The following is a 17,252-nucleotide window of genomic DNA, read 5'->3' as shown; positions in this document are numbered from 1 at the left end:
AGAGCCTAAAACGCTCCAGGGGGCCAGTGAGCACAGCGAGGAAAGGAGAAGGCGCGCTGCACAGAGCAGCGTTCACCCCTCCCGGGCTGCTGCCTGGCAGCGACCCGGGTTTGGGAAGCAGCAGGCTGGGCAGAGGGCTCTCCAGCCCCATGCCCGTCCTTTCCAACCCAACTCTTCCCACCCCCAGATCCCGCTCTGTGACATCTTCCGGAGGAAGGGGAGGGCGATAACGAACTTACCACCCCCAGGCAAAGACAAACTGGAGATTCTGGAGCTTTAAAACGTTCTCCCATAGATGCCGTGTACTGGATGATCGTCTGGCCCTGTGATTCTATGCATATTCATATATTTGCCACTTAGAAATGCAGGAAGCAATTTGTATTAAAACATCAACACAATTACTTCTATTCTTTGTGCCCTTGAGGGACATAAATGCCTACTTTTCCCCTTTGATGTATAAATAATACTACATTTTAGAGGAAAGCACCCAGTGACAGAAATCATTATACATTTCATGAGGAATATCCTTTAATGTATTTTAGTTACAAGGAAGATCCCGTATTTACATACTGTGAAAATATTGTTGTTTTTTTTGAAGCGTTACTTTTTAACCAGTACTGGTACTCAGTACCAGTTAGTACAGCTGCAACAGGGATAAGCATTGATTTGAAAACTAACTAAATGTAAAGGTGGAAGCAATAATGCTAACAATTATTTGTACTGACATATAATTGTAAAAATTAAAACTTAATTTCAAATACAGTACTTTTTACTTGCCCTCTGACCTAAGGTTTTAAGGTTCAAAATCACAAGCTTTTATTTGTAGCTGGAAACTTTGAATGGAAGATGATACATCCATGTAATCCATGACATAGGAGTTAAAGATACACAAAATATTGTAAGGTATTTCATTAGATCCACAATGACACATCACTTTCTCATGCAGGTGCTGGCAGTAAACATGCTCATTACCAAAAGTCACATCATAGCAGCCGTTCTTCTCCTTTATATCTCTACGAGTTGACTGTCCTCTCTGGAAAACTTCACTTTCAGGCACCTGCAGAAAAAGGACTGGGACATAAACAAAGTTTCCAGAAATTATGCCAGACAACTTAGCAAATACCCAAGGCCTCAGGGTAGGTATGCTTTGCCCACAACATGCCCTGAGTCTGACCTAAAGGAGATTGCTCTGGGGAGCCAAAACTGTAATGAAGTGTCCAATTAGGAAATTAGAAAACAAATTCATACAGGTAACTTGAGTAAAACTCTTGTGAAAGATCAGTAACTATCACATCCTTTATTACATTCAAATTCTAAAAGGGGATTTAACCTAACGCTTCCCGGGTGCTGAATGTCATCTGACACACTGGAATCTTTAACTGATTTGGTTTTTAACCCCTCTTCATGTAATGCTGATCAGATTTAACATGTACACTCAAAACATCAATGTACAACATACTATGTCCATGCAATACTTTCACCTATTCTCAGAATCTCCAGCCCCTTTCTCAAGCTGCTACTTAGTATCCTTTAATCTCTGCTTCTCCTTACAAATTCTTCCTGTTCACTGCAAAGTTTAAAAAAGAAATACATTGTATATCCTTATCCTGTCATAGTTATACACAGAAAATGAAACAGAAAAAATTGTGGTCAGCATTCAAAGGAAAAACAACCAAACAAAAAAAAAACACCAACAAGAAACCCAAACAAACAAACTCTGCTTTTAGCGATTTAGAGATCTTTATGAGAAAATATGACCAAATACAACTTTATAAACATTTTAAAACATTTGAAGAAATAGGTATTTGAAACCTGGTTCAGACAATTACTATAGTTTCTTGTTTGCAACAAAGCAAATACTTCCAGTTTCCTTCCTGCTTCAGTGCCTAGTTATGGTTCTTTCCTTACATGTGCAAATGTGGCAAACACTACACAGATCATACAAAAATGAAAAGCTTCCAGCTTTGCTATGACACAACAGTACTTCCTCATATATTACATTGAAGGCTCAAGTGCTACTGTCTCCTGCAGGTGTTACACCTTTTTATCTCTCACTTCTTTAAAAATAAAAGGCCTTCGCTACCTGGGGAGCAGTGGATCAGATGGGGAGCACATCAATATAGCAGCAATCATAAAGACCAATCATTTTGCTAGTGATTTTGTGAGCAAGGACTCCAGCCATCAGGGCTGAATTCCTGAAGATGCTTTCCCCAATTGAATTATCGTCGGTGAATTTCCTATCAAGATAAATAAATTTATCTGTCTTGTGGATAAAAACTCTTCCCTTAGAGAAGTCTTAGATCTGTTGTGGAATAGTGCAAGTAATAGACAGGGAAACCCCTGCACACGAAGTCATCGGTGAACTCCAGACTCTGACAGAGCATACACCACAACTGCAAATCTTTGTCATAACAGCCCTGACAGCTGATCTACCACCATCAATATGGCCAGCTACCAACCAGAGGAGTCAGGGAATTGCTAGTTGCCAGATGGCGATGGCAACATTCTTCCACATGCTTCAACATGACCATGAAAATGAAAAATTACTTGCAAGACATAAAAAAATTAAAAGGAATATAAAAACCAAATCACTTGAGCACAACCCCCTGAAAATAAACACACTCATATGCTGTTTCCACAGCCTTCATGAATTGCTTTCCACCCACTCCTTAAAGGAACAATATTTGATACAGCAGACAGCTGTTGTGCATTCAGGGATGTGAGAAAATGTATTCCGTATTACTATTTAATGTATCATGCCTTTGTGAATAAAATCATTAAGCTTGCATGTCTCCTTTTGGTTTATTTATTTTTAAATTTACACACATTGAATTAATTCACCACCACCACCCAAACTGTACGAGCTCCTAGGGTGTTCCCTGACAGAGCATTTGACCCAGGATGCATTTTTTACTGGAATGGCTCCTTTAAATCAACATGTATGTGCTCAGCCTGCATCCACAGCCAGCAATTTATCCCTGATAAATACTACTGCTCAGCAAATCCATAGCCCTGCAGAGAAGTCAGCAAATCTCCTTTCCTGCTTCAGTTTTGGAGTTGTTTGGGTTTTTGTTTTTGTTTTTCTTTTTCACAACAAATTCCCACCCCCACCTAAACCACTGAATCCTTTTTACTGCTTCCAGCAGACTTCCCACTACAGAGAGCAATGCTCATTTAGAGGCAGCAATAAGGAGAACACAACTTTGTTTCCTGGAACTAACACGGACAAAACAATACCATTTTCTCATTGACTTGTTTCTGGGGTCACCTGGAATCTGAATCAAGCCAATAAAAATTAATAAAAATATTTTTGTTGCCATTCATTAAACTTTTGGATTAAGGTCTTGGGGAGGCACTGTATTCTTCCTACAGCTCTTCCTTCCAAATCAGACTTTGGAAGAGTATCCTACAAATGAGCTTACAGCTATATTCCTACCACCAAGCCTCATGATTGCGCAGGGCTTGCTGTTATCGGTACAGCCCATCTTACAGATAACTGAATTTACTGCCTCACTGCCTGCTATATTTATGTCACAGTAATTAAAATTATATAACATATATATTATGTAACGTGTTGTACAATAGAAAATATTTAGACTATTTGCAGGAGGCTACAATGGTGAAACCTCTCACCAGTCAGTATTATTTACGAGGGGACCAGAGAGAGCATGCAGGCTGACTACTGTAAAGTCCAAACCTGTTTCTGTGGGGGCACTGACAGCTACGCATAATTTGTTACCGCTGCCAACAAAACGCTCGCCGACCAGTACTTCTGGCTAAGCAGGAAATGGGTAAAAGCTTTAGCTCGTCGTAAGGGACGACCCTCAGAGAAGGAATTCTTAGAAAAGCAGAAAAGGAACTGCGGGGAAGGAGCTGGGGGGGGAAGCGATAAAAAGGCGAAGCGGCGGCGGCGGGCGGGCCCCGCTGGCTCCGGGGGTGCCGGGCGCTGCTCGGCGGGGCCTCCCGCCCGCCCCCACACCGCCGCAGAGCCGCCCGGCCGACTGCTGGGGCCGGCGGCGCAAGAACCGCGGAAAGGCGCGGAAAGTTGCGCCCGCGCCCCAAGGCTGCGCGAACCCCGCGCCGGCGCCCCGGGGCGGGCAGAGCGCGGCCCGCCCCCAGCCCCGCCCCGAGGGCCCTGCGGCCCCAGGGCCGGCCCCCGCGGGGACAGCGAGGCGCGGGGGGGGCGAGGGGGGGGGGAAACCGAAGTTGGTCGTGCCCGCCCGGCTCCGCCGCCCCTCCCCGGGGCCGGCAGCGGGGTAGCGCCCTGCCCTTGCCGGCCGGGGGCGGCCCCGCTCCCCGCCGCCGCCGGCCGAAACTTGTGCGGGGCCGAACAATGCGGCGAGGACTATTTATCCTTCCGCCGGCCGGCGGCGGCGGGAGGGGGAGGGGAGCGCGGAGGGCGCGGCGCGGCCCGGCCGGGCCCGGCCCGCTGCTGAGCGGGCGGGAGGCGCCGGGGGCTGCTCCCCGCCTCAGGCTCTCGGGGCGAGGCGGCCGGCGAAAGCCGAGGGAGCCCCGTCCCGTCCCGTCCCGTCCCGTCCCGCCGAGGCCCGGGAGCGGTTGAAGCGCGCTGCCCCGTCCCGTCCCGGGGCGGCGGGAGGAACCCGGCGGGTCCCTCGGGCCCCCGCCCGGCCTTAAGCACCAGCACCGGGTGTCCCTGCGGGCGCGGCGCTGCTCGCGGGCCGTGTGCGCCCTGCAGAACTTCTGCCCGTCTTGCCTGAGGTTCAAGAAATAAACCTGAACGTCAGCGGCGGCCGAGTAAACTGCTTAAATCGAAAAGTGACTTTATATTCACACAGGAGGTGGTTTGGACACTTAATTTTAAAAAGGTTGGCTTAAGCCAAGTAACTAAAAACAAGTAACAGGTTTAAGCTAAAAGCAACATAATGTTTTCTTACTTTTACAGTACCTTGCTACTTAAAGAGGAATAGTCACAGGAGATTTACACTGGCATAATAAAACTATCATAAAATTACACTGTGTCCAAAGATGACTTAAAGTCAGTATGATGTAAAGCTTAATTCACATAAACACCTAAACATACTCCTGGTAAAGCATGCATTAAATCAAAACCAGATCACTATCCCTGGAGAAAAAAGCTCCTCTCCCCAGTCAGTGCCTGTGACCCTTTCTGCTCCCCACGCAGTGCAGAAGGCCGCGGGGTGTGCTGCCACCCAAAGCAGCGCTCACACCTCCTCCATTCTAACAAAGCTCATTTAGAACCTCAGAAGACACAGATTACAACAGAGAAGCACATAACCGAGATTGCTGAAGGGAGGTATTTTCAGCGAGGAAATTCATACAAAGTTTTAAGTTTCCCATGTAAACTATGCCCATTGCTACAAATTTTTATGACCCACTGCATCATGCAGTTCAATGTTTTGAAATATCCCTAGGATAAGCATTACTGCTGAAAGCAGTTGAGGCGAAGCATCTCTCACCAGAACCTGTCTCATGCTGAAAGACATTGGCTAGACAGTCAGAATGGAGTTAATTTGCAGAGAGGATAAAGCATGAGTATTGCCATTTTTAGCCTGGTTTCCTCGGGAAATCACTTGCAGACAAGTACACAGCATCCATGTGGATGGATGTATTTCCTTAATAAATCATTAACTTATTTGCTAATTTCAACCAAGGAAAATGAGATCACGTTCACACACATTTAGTGGAAACAGGGATTGAAGCAGGAAAACAAAACAAAACAAAACAGATTGTGTTGGTGCACCTACTGAAGAAAAGACTAGTTAAGGTCAATCCTTGTCAGTGACCAAAAAACTTGGACACAGGATGCAAAGCCAGCGGAAGGTAGCTTTAGGTAGTTTCCCTCCTGGCAAAACAATTTCTGGTGTTCTGTGTGTTACTGGGAGCTGGAACCAGCAATCTGTTTTATACAGACCTTTTTGAACACTTCTGCATCTCCAGAGGTTCACAGGAGCCAGGAAATAATTGCTTTAATGTAATCAAAAGCCATATAACCCACAGATAATGTTTTCCATTCTAAAACTGCTTGAAAGAATGTAACTGAAGTCTGATTACAGCCATTCATCAGCCAGTCCCAGATGGGCCTCTCATGCGTGAGATTCCCACTGAACACTAATTCCCTCCTTGGCACTGAAGGGAACATGTTCTGTCCCTCACACAACTAATGGACCGTCAGATGATGCGTTCTGGGGAACTAAGGGATGACAGAGAAGACCAAATTTACAGAGGAAAATCACAGCTTTGAACAGTAGGAACTCTTTATACCAAACACATACAGAGCTACACTTTAAATTACACTGAAAAAAGTTTCATTTCTTAAATCAGTGGAATGATAACACATTTGGGTTAGTATTAGTTTCTATCATTTGTTTAGGCTTTAGGAAGAAAAAAAAATCTTAGTTTGTTCTACTCTGAATACTGCTCCAGCCCCATCTTAGGTGGGCTCTTATATGAAGAAAATGGTGACTATTCAAGTATTTTCCTCCTCATATACTATCATTATTATTTTGTCCAACAATTCTGCAGACCACACCAGATTAATTTTCGTTTGGGAATACAGTTGTGGGTAGTCTCCTGGTTAGATGTATTTATACGTTCATTCTAATTAATATAAGTATTTCTGTTAGAAATAAGGGACAGTTTTCCAAGCACTCTGTTCATAGAACTACTGACTGATTACGATTAATGTTCTTTTTACATGAATCATTTAGGATTGAGCTCCAGAAAATACATCTCGCTCCCATAATTTACCCTTGTGTGGCTCTTAACACAGTAAAATCTGGGGGAGTTGACTCAATTATTGAAGATACTTGATTATCCAAGATCCAGAAAATTCTGGTTATCTGTCTCAGACTGGAAAAAAAGTGGTTTCAGAAATAATAACGTGATGGGATTACTGTGTATAGCATATCACTGTTTTGACCATAAAGGGTTTCCATGACAGACATGCAAATATTCAAGGCCAGATGACTTCAACAATGGCACCCATGCTTTTGATGAACTAGTTTGCATTATCTCATCTGATCCTCTCTTTTATCATATGTAGATGAGATGTCTTATGCATTCACATGGTTTTGACATTGTCCCATGCAGATACTTATTGCAACTACATAGTTTCCAGATGCTAGAGTAGTACAGCAGCCTATTCAAGAATGTGTCCAACAGGAATTTTATGAGTTTGCACTCCAACTAGAAACTACCATAGAAAATATGCATGTTATACCACGTAGTAGGTAGTTCTGTACAGGTCTCAATTCTAGAGCTACAGTACACTTCAAAGAAAGTGAATTTTTTTATGTTTTAGCTTTACCTTTCTTTTTTGGGGAGGGATTTACTTTCTAAACAGCATATTTATACTTTCAGTTCTTCTGTGCTTATACAACACTACTTATAACTTCCAGAGCCATCATAAATCACCAGTAATCCTATCCTAGCTGCAGGTCTTGGAGAGCTGGCATGTGTCAAACAGAGGCTTCTGAATGAAATATGACCTTTAATCAAGTTTCAACAGCTTATAAGAACAGAGAACATAAGACAGGCCATGCTGCTCAGACCAAAGGTCTACCTAGCCCAGCAGCCTATCTCCAAAATAACAACCCAGTATTACATTTATTATCTCTCATATATTCTTAATGTAGTGACTACTCTGTGGGATTCTGGAGAGTGGAGATGGGTCTGGCCCTTTGCCCGCTCCTGGTACTGAATTGTTTCCAGAGTAATGAGAAGGAACAATCATTAGCCAGTACAGGACACTCAGGGAAGTACGAAAGAACCACGTATGAGCAGAGTCATCCTGTATCTGGCATATTCCCCCTTCTACCATTAAGAAAATTAAGAATTTCTCAACCAAGAAGTTGCATTTAGTTATTGTTCTTAATGGTTATTGAGGGCTTATACTTTATTAACTTCTTTGGTTCACATTGAACTATTTTAACTACTCAGTAGCTGTACATGTAGAGAACATGAAAATAGAGTCAGCAAATAATAAAACTTTTTAATACTGTCAATGGGGCAAACATATTCCACGAGGGCAACTCTTTGAAAGTCAGTAAAGGAGATCCAAGTCCTAAGAGGGAAGACTTGAGGGTAATTGTTCTCTGTCAAATACAGGATAAATGTTGCCATTGAAAGCTCTAAGGGCCAAGTTTGATTTCTGGTAAAATCCAAGATTTTAGTCATTCACATTTCCTGCATCACCTTATCTCTAGTTGTAAAATTAACGCTTTACAATATGGAACATACTGTGATTAGACCAGGGTTTCATGGTTAGTTTGCTACTATATGCAAGCTGTTGCCCCCTGGGTGCTGGATAGACCAAGCAGCATGGTTAAAGGTCAGTCTCTCCCTGCATTTGCTTTAGCAGGACTCAGGGTCTTCTACCCCGATTCTAATTTTCATTAAACTTGCAGAGATTTAGTATCTTTGAGTCAAATACCCTCCGTTAAATTGGATTAAAAATGGAAAATATATTTAAAAGTTATTGGAAAGACAGATGAACTGGTAGTGCAATTGCATAAACATATCTTCCATAAGGAAAAAACAGAATAAAAGCAGTTATAAAAGGTACTTGCCATAATATTGTTCTGATTGGATATGAAGCTACTGGCTTCAAAGAAGGACCAAAGTATCCCATCTATTGTCCCTTTAGTAATATTTCCAGCTCAAATGTCACAGCCTGTCAAAATAATTCACATTACATGTGAAAATTTTTCATTAAGTTCCATAGGAAAAATTGTTATTTCAAAGTCGAAAGATTTTTCCTTCTAACATTGTTTTGTATTAATCCCCTCTTTTTCAAACTGCAGAAAAAATTCAAATTAGTTGTACAGCTCAAGGCAATTCCAAAGTTTACATTCACTGTTGATGGCGATTGAAGTGATGGTTATTAGAGACCCAAGCAGCTGCACTGCCATCAGGGTCCTGGCTCAGAACTGAAAATTGAGGGGTTGAGGATGTCTCTGGGAGCCAAGAATTATGATACAGTTTGCGAATTTTTTTCAATGTTAGACTCATTTTAAGGTTTTTGAAAGGCTACTATTTCATAAATAACTTTGAATACTGCCTTCCACTTCATAGCTTTAAATATGACAATCCTTGTTCTTATTTTTAATGTTAAGGAAAATATTTAGAGCAGCACAAATAGAAGACTTGCAGCAGAATCTTGCCCTCCTGAACCATCTCAAAGTTTTAGGTGGAACTATGATTTTATCTCTGGGCTTTCAATTCTGCCAATAATCAAGTAACTTTATATAGGTCAGTTTAATTTTCTTTATCTCAGTTGCTTCAAATGTAAAATGAGAGTAAACAATAACCTCTATTAAAGAGTTGCCAAGAAAAACTAAAATACGAGATCTTCAAATGAAACACATAGTAAAAAAAGGTTTTAGATAATTTAACATTTAAAACTAGATGTGGGTATTATTCTGCATACATATATGGCTTTATTTTAATTTTGGATTGTAGGACAGATGTACATAGAAGAAAACCTTAGGTAATGTATCGAAGTTACCAGTAGGGATATACTAAATTCGTTGTAAAAAGTTTATAATGTTCATCTAAAAAAGCCTCATTATTTCATACACAAAGATTTAAAGAGACACTGCCCTACAATTTATTTAAATATCTTTTCAAATTTTATGAGAAATACATTTTTTAATTAGTGCTTGTAGAAGTATTATTAATATATATATATATATGACCTGCATTTCCTAGCAGCTGTACAATACCTACAAAATATCTTCAGATTCTATTACCTGTGAAAGCAAGGATTTCCTAATTTTTTTTTGTATGCAGAGACCATAAATTTAACTTTCTTTTCCTATGTAGAATTCCACATTTTCTGTTTCTCTGATCATGTTTTAAAATATGTATTAATTTAAACAGGAAACAGTTTCTATGGTTACACCTTCTACCTGATATTCTAAAAACATTGTGCAACGTATGTTGCAACTCATATCAATATAGCCTTTAAACTCTCTTTAAATCAAGTAACAAAAGAAGAACTATTAGAATAACAGTTAAGTGAGGCCTGCTTTTTGGAGGGAGGTTTTGTTTGTTGGGTATTTTGGGGTTTATGCTGCAGCTGTGTATTTGTATATTACATTTATGGTAGTTAAACTGTCATGGTAAAATAGCATGAGGTATGTATATCTAGAAATGAAAATGTTTTACTCCTTATTCTATGAGACAAGGCCATTTCCTGGACAACTCCAAGCATGCAGGAAAATTTTTACATAGTACATTTTACAGCTATTTGGGCATTTGTAGCTCACAAATAAAACATTATACATGTTTACTATGAGCTATTACTTACTTGCATTTCACATTTTCTGAACGTATTTTTCACCCCTCCATTATAGGATACACAATACCCAGAGAGTTAACAGAAGGTTCAGAGGTCCAGAACTGTAATATCTAGCATAGATGTAAGTCTGGGAGAAGGCCATAGAATAGTTAAAGCTTTGAAAAAGAGGTCTTCAGCTTTTATAATCCATTGGAGAGGTTTTATTTTGATTGATAGGAAAACAGTTTTAAGAAACCTTTAAGAACTTTCTTGAGACAAGAAAAGTTTCCTGTGGGATTGTTTTTCCAGACTACCAGTTAAACAGTGATACATTGGTATGTAAGCAACTAACTGCCAAGACAGAAGAGTATACAAGAACTGTTACCTTTATGTCATGATATTCATGATACTGGTCTTGTGACCTGCTCAGTGCCACCGCCTTGGTCTGACTTAACTCTGCCACACCTAGGATAGCTGGTCATCCCCATGTATCACTTGATTCATTGACCTTCTGAGGTCACTTCCAACATGAATTATCCTATGATCTTTTGTTACTATGATTCTCCATAGTCCATGGTTTAACATTTCTTTTAAACCCTCACACCAGCAGAGAAATTGCACATGAAAAACTGCTATAGGTACATAGAACTTTCTCACAGAGGACGGAATGGTGATGCCTCTGACCTACAACCAGCCCTTAGAAAGGTTAGCAATGAAACATCAGATAGTTGCTCAAATGTAGAAAAAAAATGAAAACAATTTGTTTAACATGATGTAAAGCCAAATTAAAACTAGGACAGAAAGCTTTTGGGGGAATAGACACATGCTAAATAAAAGTGGCTGCTGCCACTGCCACCCTGAAGGGCTTTACAAGATATCATGGAATGTGTCAATGTGATTTATTTTTATGAATTATTCCTATGGGCGTTATGTATGTATTCTGTGAAGATTAAAAGGAATTGTTTCTTTAGAGATATTACATTAAAAATCACCATAATGTTATAGTTTAATTTGGCAAAATAAAAGATCCTACTCACTGAACATAAATCAGTATAATAGAATAAATATTGTATACATATTCCATCACAGAACAATTCACAAGGCTGAATACATTTTTAAAATACAATGATGTTAGAAGTGAAACAATGAGCAAAAATATTTTCCAACTTTGAATATACTGAGAGACATATTTCCTATATTGTAGGATTTAATTTCCTTAATTATATCTGTTAGCCCTTCAAGAACTTATGAAGTGATTCTCACTGTTGCCCACTTTTTTTGAAGAGGTTACCAGCCTGTCAAATGCCAGAAGCATGAGTTTCAGAACAATGTGTAATTTCAGCTCACACAGAACAGGACTATTATTATCTCAAAAACATTATTTCTAGCGGGTTTTGTGTCTTTCTAATAATCCATACTGAAGGTCACACTAGACTTGATACAGGACTACTAACTATGTAAGTTTCTATAATAATTAATCACAATAGAGTATTTTTCTGTGCAGTGCCATACAGAAGCTTCAGGACACGCACAGCCTATCTCTTTCAGCATCAGAAAGCATTTAACGAGTGGCCTCTAGAGACTGCACCAATTACCTTCTTGGTTCCGACTGTAGTTACGAAGTTTCCACTGGACTACACTTATTTGTAACAGGTGCTGATTTTGACACAGACAGTACTCCCTATACTTTCAGTCACTGCTATTAGGGAAAACAATCACTGTGTGCAGCGAGACTGTCAGAATTCTCTTTTGCTAAAACCTTCTAGGACTACACTTGGCTGTTGACTATGGCTGATATTCATGCTGAAGGGCTCAACTTTGAACTGTGCTCACTTTGTCAGATACAACTGGAATAAGTTTAAAGCTTTAGGCAGTATAGAAGATTTCACTCCTATGTATGAGAGGACACAAAAATAATTCATGTTTCTACTTTTTACATAGGGCAAATACCTACATCTAAATAAAAAACACCTCATCTAATTACTTTTGAAGATTATTAGTTAATTTAATTTTGTGTACATGTGGATAACTATTGTCATCCTTCCATACTTCTATAGTCCCTTTTTTTCCTCTTCGTGTCTCATAGTGTGTTGTGATTAGGGTAGACTCTTGGTTCACAGAGTTCTTTTGTCTTCATCATTAAATGCAAATTTTTGTGGCAGGCCGCTTACACATGAGAATGTAACTACAATTGTGCTTTAGTTATATACCTCTATATCTACATGTGCATTTATACATTTTAACTATAGCACAAAGTACTTGAAAAGACATTTTATAAAATAATTGTTTAAAATATTATTTATGTAATAAAAAATTGTTTTTAATCGACACCCCAGGTACTTACTTGAGACTAGCCTCTTTAATATAGATTAAGTTCTAGTTAAGTGAGCTTCCTAAAAACATCCATAGACACTAAAGCAACAGAAATCAAGAAAATTTATTCTGTTATGTTCTGGAGATAGCTATAATGACATTTATCACTTATGAGAGGACTTCATAAGTGGAGCATTTGGAGCATCACATGTCAGAAAGAAAATCAAGTTCACAAATGACTTACCAAATATTACATGAGGAGAAGAATGATCCTGGGTATCTTTGAGAACAGTAATATATGTTCAAAGGCTGTTCCAGAGTAACAAACTACCTTGGGAATAAAAAATACATGTAAATGCTCTCCTGTTTTTTCTGTGTGTGCATTCTCTTTATGTTACTAATGATAAAGAGACCCTAGTTTAGAAAACATATGATAAAATCTACCTATTCAGTGTCAGGGCCCCAAGTGCAGTAATAAGCTCTCTCACTAATTGCTCTCACCAGCTTCACCTGAGGTCTCCCCCCATCTTTGATCAAGGACTCCATTTAAGTTCAGGTTAGGTTTTCCACTCTGGTTCTAAGCTATGTTTTGGGTGTGCTTGCTGCTGACTCTGTTCTTGATGTGTTATAATGTGTTCCTTGATGGACCTTAGGCTCTGTCTTATGTGATGATCACTGGACCGCTGCTGGGACTTGTTATTGTTATCATCCTGTTCTGCTTGCCTGTCTTTGGTGCTGTACCCCTACATCTTGCCAGTAAGGTCCCTGCCAAGTCTATGTTGTGGCCACGCTTTAGCTACCAGCTTACCTTCTCCTTGGGGAGCAGTATGCTCTTGTTGTTTCCTAACACTGGACTTAAACTGTATTCTTTAAGAGAGACACTCTGAAAATAATTTCTCTAGTGTTACAATTGTGGATAGTTTGTAATTAAGTAACTGAAGCATTTACTCATCTTATGATGGAAGATTAAGTTGCAGCTGGACTGATGGGCCCTTTTGGGGTTTACAGTTTGTACCCAGTTCATCGGGAACTCAGATAGCTTTGGAGTCCACACAGACCAGTGCAAAAGTACACAGGATATGATACCACCCAGGTTGTTACTATTATAATAGAAAGGTATGATTTTTACATGAGACAACTATTATACACACATGTCTATTATTGTATATTAAACTACAAGCAATGGGACAATTATTGGAAAACAATTACTGCAAGAAATGCATTTTGTGATTGAGACCCATCTTGGTCATTAACTAAATCTTGACCAGTACATAGCCATTTTATTGTGAGAGAAAACAAAAATTGTGGGTTTTTTATGAAGCATGAAGCGTGCTACCTAACAGAGATTTTTAAGCAGGATGGCAGATTACCTTGTCCATCCATTGCTCAATATCAACTTCTAAAACATGTTTTAAAGAGTTAAGTACTTATAAAAAATTTTATAGCCATACAACATCAGTCTTACTGAGTCATTTATCAGTGAAGTGTTAGGAATGAGTCATAATTTTATGAGGTGCTGTTTTCCTATAGTATATGAAATGCAAGAGCATGTCAAACATACTGCCACTAAGGTTTACTGTGAAGTCTGCTGAAATCATTTTTTTCAAAGCAACGTTTGCTGTATCTCATACAGCTTGAAGTCCGAATTAAATGAGCCGCTCTGTTGCGGTCAAAAGGAGAAAACAATCCTTTCCTTGCCTCAACTTTCTGCCCTGAGCAGCAATGGTGTCAGCTGGTTCAACTATACTACAAATATTAGCCGTGCTAATTTACAACTATACTTTAAGCAACTGTGGAATGTCTTTGCCACTATACCTTTATCGCTAATGCAAGATGGATGAATGACAATGCTACATAGTTGGCCCTTTTATAGTGACACTAGTCACAGTCTCTCATTTACTGTATATTAAAGCAACTACATGCTCTTGTACAGGCTAAAAGGTTTAGATGTATACCTGAATTTGTAACCTATTCCAGGTACATGTGCTTTGCATTAGGCAAGTGAGTGCTTTATCTCACATATGCACAGTTGTGTATGGAATTAGTCACTTACTGAAATGTTACTGGGGGAAAAAAAAAATCACAGCAGCTGACATGGACATGAGAGTATGACTAATCTCTGTTGGGTTTCAGTTACTTGAGTTTAGAAGGCTCTGTGAGGATACGTGTATTATTAAGATCCTACTGTATAATTCAAACTCTTTCATCTAGCCAATAGACTATACAAGGAGCACAAGAACACAAGGAGCCTCTAACTCATAAATGGTGATAATACTATGAGGCATTCCTTTAGTTTTGACCTTCATGCTCTGAGGTATGCACTGTTTGTAGAAGCGGTGATACAACTATTAATTTTTCAGGGTTAATGTGAAATTACACACTACCCAGATCACAGTGAAAGATCATGAGAAATATGTATGTGAATACTATTGACAACTGAAAACCAACTACAATCTTTTCATATACCCTTCTGCAGCCCTCCCCAGTTGTGATTCATGAGAATCAATATAAGCTGTGTTTTCTAGAAAAGAGGACTTACGGACTTGATTCTAAATGTAGAGTATATTTGACTAAGCCATAAAAATACTATCAAAGGAGAGGCCCAAGGCTAAAATAGGAGGTGTTTTTCAAGCTAGAATTGAAATCAATTGGTGGCTCTGCATGAGGGAAGCTTGAACGGTATTTTCCTGAACTGTCTTTGATTTAAGCAAGTGTTGGCAATCCTTATTTTCATGGTTAAGATGATTTTTTTTTTTTCAATAAATTATAAAAAATATCACTTTTAATCAGGCCTTTTCACATTGAGCAAAAAAACCTGCTGGTCTTCCTGACAGTTAGATAAATCTAATAATATCTTAAATACAAATATAAGTTAATATAAAATTGCACATCTTTTTGAAGTGTTATGAGCAGTGGCTTTATGACTGTGAAGTCTGTCAGGTTTTCTCAATGGCTCACATTTCAGTATCAGAACTATGGGTGGCATCAGGTGTCTTATATTTAACACCATTTAAACCTGGCAGCTGTTTAGCTTACCTTTCTTGCATAATAAAACCTTCCCGAATAAAAAGGGAAATTTTCAGTAAGACTGCTTAGAGCAAGACCACTAGATGCCACTTTAGTGTTTCACTGAGTATAGGTAACACTTTCAAAGGGACAGATTCTATAGGTTTCTGAATTCTTTGTGCTCCTCAGCCAGTAAGGAAAGAACAGAAACAGGGCTGACAACAAGCATAAAATGAGTGAAACAGGATGCAACAGCTCACCACCTATAACTGTCAATCTTAATGGGAGAAGTGACTATAGCACCCTAGGGTAAGGTGGTGGGGGTGACCCTAGTCCTCTGGTTCACTGCTAAATAGGAAGGATTAGAGCATTCCCCACGTTGCTGACATCTGTTATGGCCAAAGCATAACTACAACAGCAGACAACTAGTCGTAGTCTTCCAATTCCCCTTGCCTCCCTACCTAACAGGAATTTTCTACAGCAAATAATTATGTATCCATCTCTTGCAGTTCTTGCACTGAAGAGTGCCTTTGCCCTGGCCACGAGGAAGGTTACTGTCTGGACTGACTGTCTTTCATGCTACTCCTCATCAGTTGTTGATTTACTCTCAGCACTATTAAACATACTGCTCAGAATGGTCATCATGGAGATTCTTCCTGTAATTATGACTGAAGGTTTACCTCATCATTTCTGACACATGTTTATGTCATCTTGGAGGTAGATTGTATTTCCAGGTGCTATTAAACAATTAGGTTTCAAAAGGATCAGGAAGTTCTTTACTTTTTTTTTAAACACAGCACGATCAGATTCTTCTAAGAACAGTAGGTAATGGGCACAAAATGAAACACATGAAATTCAACATAAACATAAGAAAACACTTTACTGTGAGGGTGACTGAATGCTCGAACAGGTTGTTAAGAGTTATTGTGGAGTCTCCATTCTTGGACACATGGTCCTGAGCAACCTGCTATAGCTGACCCTGTTTCAGCAGGGGTGTTGGACTATATGTAATTTAGGTGTCTTTCAACCTCAACTATTCTGTGATTCTGTAATTAGATAACCTTCTTTAATGTAGCCATCATATGATTTATGCTTTTCACTTTGGGATTGGATAATTAATTGATTCAACAGAGCAATGCCCCATGACTACAGAGAGTATGAAGCTCTTAGAGATTCATAGCCTAATGGTAGAAATGAGACACCTGAAATTAAACACATCAGTGTTTCATGTCTATCCCAGCTTGGGTGTGTTTGAGGAGGAATCCAAAAGAGTTGGCTGGACTACATGTTACCATCCTGAAATCACCCTAAATGAGAGACCACATCTCTCCCTCCCTGTTCTTCACAATGAACCACAGAGGTGACTGAGCTAGCTGCCTTTCCACTGGCAGCACTGTCTGCCAGCATCTCTCCCCACTGGCATGTCTTCCCATCTGGTCTTGAATAGGCAGGTGTTGTTAACTCAAGCTAGTCTATAAAGGTGCAGGAGTTTCACAGGAGAGAGATGCTGAGAAGGTTTTCTTTCAAATTAGTAGAGTGTGTTTACTCTTTCAAATGTTCTGAAGACAAGCACTATCTGCTTCTTGCTGCACAGTGGTTGTAGGCGTTAGTGGTTTACCGAAGGGTACTTTTAAAGCATGAGAAAGATCACAAGTATTCTGGCTGAAAATAT

The 17,252-nt window shown here is 39.7% G+C and overlaps 1 long non-coding RNA gene across 4 annotated transcripts in view; it reads right to left on the bottom strand.

The window, feature by feature from the left end:
• Window positions 1-578: 578 nt before the first annotated feature.
• The window catches only part of LOC116961051, a 39,724-nt gene continuing 23,050 nt past the window's right edge, over window positions 579-17,252 (bottom strand). For all 4 annotated transcript variants that reach the window (XR_006166559.1, XR_006166557.1, XR_006166558.1 and 1 more), the window contains 2 exons: window positions 12,819-12,905; window positions 579-1,057 (listed from right to left, as the gene is read on the bottom strand). This is a non-coding gene — a long non-coding RNA (uncharacterized LOC116961051). The remainder of the gene's footprint in view (window positions 1,058-12,818; window positions 12,906-17,252) is intronic.

The sequence above is a fragment of the Tyto alba genome, unplaced genomic scaffold (assembly GCF_018691265.1).
Source record: "Tyto alba isolate M040663 unplaced genomic scaffold, T.alba_DEE_v4.0 Super-Scaffold_41, whole genome shotgun sequence".
NCBI lineage: Eukaryota > Metazoa > Chordata > Aves > Strigiformes > Tytonidae > Tyto > Tyto alba.
The sequence above is the reverse complement of the archived record's forward strand: the minus strand, read 5'-3'. Positions and strand labels throughout refer to the sequence as shown.